At 37.4% G+C, this 4,806-nt stretch overlaps 1 pseudogene; it reads right to left on the bottom strand.

Annotated features, from left to right (window-relative positions):
- Nucleotides 1–301: 301 nt before the first annotated feature.
- On the bottom strand, nt 302–3,790 carry LOC116881079 (annotated as a pseudogene).
- Nucleotides 3,791–4,806: the final 1,016 nt, after the last annotated feature.

Here is a 4,806-nt window from a genome sequence, read left to right as displayed (position 1 = left end):
TTAAAATAAATTTAAATATTTTAATTATTTAAATATATTTTTAAATCTATTTAGTATAATATAAATATTAGACTTATTATTTTTACAAAAATAAATATATTTTAATATTTCACATATCAATTTATACAAATCACATATGATTTATAATAATTTATAAATTATATTTATTATTATAATTTATATAAATATACTTATATAAATTATATATATTCATATAAAATTTTATTTTATATATATACATATGTGTGTGTGTGTGTGTGTGTGTATATATATATATATATATATATATAAATGAATTGAAGGAGCCCAGCCCCCTTCGAAATTCAGAACTAAGTTCCCTCTCCTGCTCCTCTAGCTCCATTGTTGCCTGGCCAGGTGCAAGGCCTGGCTCTCCCATTTGGCATCCAGGGCTTGGTCAGCTTGATACTGTGCCTCCTTTTCATGGCGTTGCACCTCCTGGACTTTCCTGATGGCAGCTCTCTGCTCTGGAGTCATGCCCTTCCAACAATAGTGCAGGACCTGGTGGGTAGCCACAGGGTTCTGGGCAACCTGTGGGTTCTCCGTTAGTAGGTCAGGTGATCTGGTTCTGGATCTTCGGAAGGTTGGCCTCCTGTTCGTGCTGATGCTAACAGCGCTGCCGCTCAGCCAGTTCGGCTGCCTGGGTTTTGTTGGCATTGGCCATAGCAGACATCATGGCCACGCAATAGGACTCCTCTAGCTTGGCCAGGTGGGCGGCCCGCATGTCCGCGGCAAGGTGCAGTTGGTCGTTAAACATATCTGCGCACTTCTCATCGTCCTAGACTTGCTGTTGCTCCTGCAGCTGCCTCTCCAGGCTGTGTTTGAACTGTTCCTACTGCATTTTCAGGCACGTGACCCTCTCCAGGTCCTCCCCAGCAAAGCCCTGCAAGCTGGCTGGGCCACAGGGGGGATCGCTGGGGCCAAGATGGGCTGGAAACTCCATCCAGAGTCCACCAGGAACCCAAAGGTGAAATTCTTGCCAATTCTTGAGCTGCTGCTTTTGCCCCTGAAATTCCTGGACTTTCTTGTTCAGCCGACGTGTCCATTCTGCCTCTTTCTTCTCTAGCATCTGGGCTACTAGGTGTTTTTTGTGTTTTGTTTTTTTTTTTTTTTTTTTTAGTGAATAACTTTATTACCTAGGGTCAAAGGTAGGGATAGTGGGAGAAGGGGTTGGGGGAAGGGGCCTGCAGCATTCTCCTGACTCTCAGCCTTCATGAGCTTGATGAGGGAGAAGAGAGAGATGAGCATCTTGGGTTATATATAATATAATTTATTATCTATAATATTTATAACATTTTCTATAATTAATTATATAAATTATACAAATATATAAACATACTTATTATAATTATATAAATTATAGAATAAATTTATTATATATAATAAGAATTTATATAAATCATATGATTCATAGAAATCACATATTTAAATATAAATTAAATATATTTAATATTTAATATAATATAAATATTATATTTATTATTTTATAAAAATATAAATATATTTTAATATTTTAATATTTCATAAACCTTTATCGCCTTGTTACAAATAAGCATAATTTTTAATACCTGAATCGTGTTCTATTTTTTGGGTAAGCCACGAATTAACTATTTCTTCAATATTGAGCTTTTTGCTTAGATTCCAAAATTTAACTACTAAAAGTAATTAGAGGAATAACTCTCTAATTGTAAGAAGTCTCCATGAAATGTTAACTTTAAATTGTAGTCATGATGATCAATAAAACACGCATAACTACTATGAACATGGGTAACTGTGTTCACTCTTGCAGAGGATACAAAATATATAAAGATATATCTGTCATCCAGGTAATGTATTTGGAGACATAAAGCATAGATTAGAAAAATAATATAGGCTAGGTTTTCATCAGAACTTCATGAATGGTAGATATAAAAAAATAGGAATAGTCAAAGGGGAAGGAGGTCATTTAGTCATTGGAAAGGAAGGAAACACTTTATGAATACATTGTGGTCTGAGATAGATTGGGTTTTATTGAATGGAGTGAGGAAGGAAGACATACTTAATTATTTTCTAGCTCCTTTTCTTATTTTTGCCTAAGATTGTTTTGGAGGTATTACTCCTAAGTCATGTATGGTTGCATTTTCCTCTGTGTGAAAAAAAATTTCCATTGATGGATATTTCATGGTCTATAAATCTGTTTCAGTTGGATAAATACATTTAACCTAAGATACTGGATCACAGGAAGTTCGCTGACAAACTGCATAGCTGACAAACTGCATAGCTGACAACCCACAGTATGCAAATATTAGGACAGTGTTTTGCTTTGCCAAATGAAATAAGAAAAACTTTATGATCCTTATTTTCTCCCTTGCCCAGAGACAAAGGCAGGATATACATAGGAACAAATGACTAGCAGTGGGTTGGAGAAGAGAGAGTGCACCAAGGCAGAAAATCCCTGAAATTACCGGCGAGCGAGAATTTATCAAACACTTGCATACCTATTATTTTATTTAACTATCACATTACACTGTAGGGATAAGCATTATTATTCCTCTCTTAAGGTTAGAAAACTGTTTAAAATCAAAATGCTAGAAAATGATGAGTCTTCAGTTGGAGTCCGTCTGAAATCAAGACCATGTTCTTTTTATTAAAGTATTAGTGAATTAGTTGTATTAACAAAAACTATACCTAAAATAAAACTTCTTATATTATTTCATGTGGGTTTATCCACTCTGTTAAAACTCAGGGTCTTTGAGTTAAATGGATTTTCTAAATCCTTCCTATTAAGGGGTTTGCAAGTTCTATAGAGTGTCCTGGCCAAACAAGCCTAGGGCCTGAGCCAGAGTCCTTCCCTTTGTTCAGTCACTGCAAGAGTGACCGTATTAAGGCACAATAAACATACACTAAATATTTTATCTTTGCTAATATCCATTGTGGGTAAGATTGCAGAGGCACACACTTTGCTGGAAGCAATGTGAATTGGTTTAGTACTTATAGAAAACATACATAAATATTCTGTCAAGAAACATAAAAGTGTTTATTCTCATTGACCCAATAATTATACTCCTGAGAATGTATGCTAACTAAATAATTTAACAGATGGCAACACTGTAGACAATGTTAGGCTTTTTCAGATTGCAAGGAAGAGACATATTCAGGTTACATAAGGAGATGAAGCCCGTGATAAGGATGTGGAAGCCCAGAAGACCTTCTCAGCAGCTGGGAAGCATGGAGAGTTTCATCACCATTCTCAACAGAACCTCTAAGTGGGCCAGTAACAACCTTCCTGGCCTGTCTTTCAGAAGGCCACACCATTGCTCTGCCTTTGACCGCCTCAACTTCTGTGTCTGGCATTTCCTCTTGCAGAGTCTGACATTTCAGACTCTATTTTAACTCATTACTCACTTACAATAGCAAGACACTTTTGATAGCTTATGATGGGCCGGTCGTGGTTCTAATAACTTAACATGTTATAACCCATTTAATTTTCACAATTCTTTTATGAAAAAGGTATTTTTATTAATGCCATTTTACCACTGGGAAAGTAGGGCACTGAGAAGTTAATCAATGCAAACAAATCCCCCAGCTAGAAATAAGGGCACTACGTTTCAAAACGAGGCACTAATTCAGTACCTCCTTCTTGGAGGATGACATGGTTGAGAGCATTACGTATATACTGAGCAACATTAACACTAGCTTGGAATGTAAATCCATCGTGATAAACCAGATTACTCAAGAAGAGCGTGTCCAGAGAAAAGAGGGACAAGAAGTGAGTCTTGAAAAATGCCGACATTTGGAGTTACAATAAAGGAGATTCAAGATGGAAGGAGACTTGAAAGGAGGAGCAAGTGAGGTAGAAGAAACACTTGGGTGAGTGTTCTTCCAGGAACTAAGAGAAAAGAGCATTTCAAGAAGGAGAAAAAGAAAAAGCGTTTCAAGAAGGAGAAAATTGTTTTGAATGCTTATTATATATCACATAAGATAAAGAGAGAAATGTGTCTATTGGATTTTCAACAGGGTGATCCCTAGTACCTGGAGTTCTGTCTGTGTAATGAATACAGAAGCCATACTTGAGTGGAGATAAGGAAATGGAAATGTTGTGTGCAACAACTCCCTGGGCATTTGACTGTGAAAGAGACTGGGAACGTGGATTGGAGGCTGGAGGAGGAAGTGATAGCAAGGGAGGATATGTTTTTTGTTTGTTTTGAATGGAAGGGAGAGATAGGGGGTCAGGGAGGGGCAGAGAGAGGGAGATGGAGAAAATCTGAAGCAAACTCCCTGCTGAGTGAAGAGCCCAACTCGGGGCTCAAATCTCAGGACCCTGAGATCATGACCTGAGCTGAAACCAAGAGTTGGATGCTTAACTGACTGAGCCACTCAGATGTTCCCACAGAGGATATGTTTTAAATATGAAGAGTGTCATTGGAATATTTCCATGTACTCTGAGGAATGATGCAGTAGATGATGAACAAAATAGAAATGTGAGTGAGAAAGGAATGATTGCTACTTCAGAATTTTAGAAGACAAGAGGAAATGGGAAGCAGAGCCCAGGTAGAAGTTCTTTCTGTGTTAGGAGTAACGCTTTCTCCACTGTCCTACAGATGAGAGGGGAGGTGGATGTAGAGGCAAGAATGGGAAGGTGAGGACTGTAGTCTTCCTATGTTATCAATAACACATGAAGTGAAGCCAGCCATCCATTAAGGATGGAAACAGATACTTTAAGAAGCTGAGGTCAAATAATTATAACAATGAGGGTAATTAGCAAGGAAGTGCTAGTAATAGGAGTTAGTGTTTGGTTGGTATGGTATT

The sequence above is a fragment of the Lontra canadensis genome, unplaced genomic scaffold (assembly GCF_010015895.1).
Source record: "Lontra canadensis isolate GAN:19392208 unplaced genomic scaffold, GSC_riverotter_1.0 scaffold71, whole genome shotgun sequence".
In the NCBI taxonomy this organism is placed as follows: domain Eukaryota; kingdom Metazoa; phylum Chordata; class Mammalia; order Carnivora; family Mustelidae; genus Lontra; species Lontra canadensis.
Note: the sequence above shows the minus strand (reverse complement) of the source record. Positions and strands in the feature narration are given on the sequence as shown.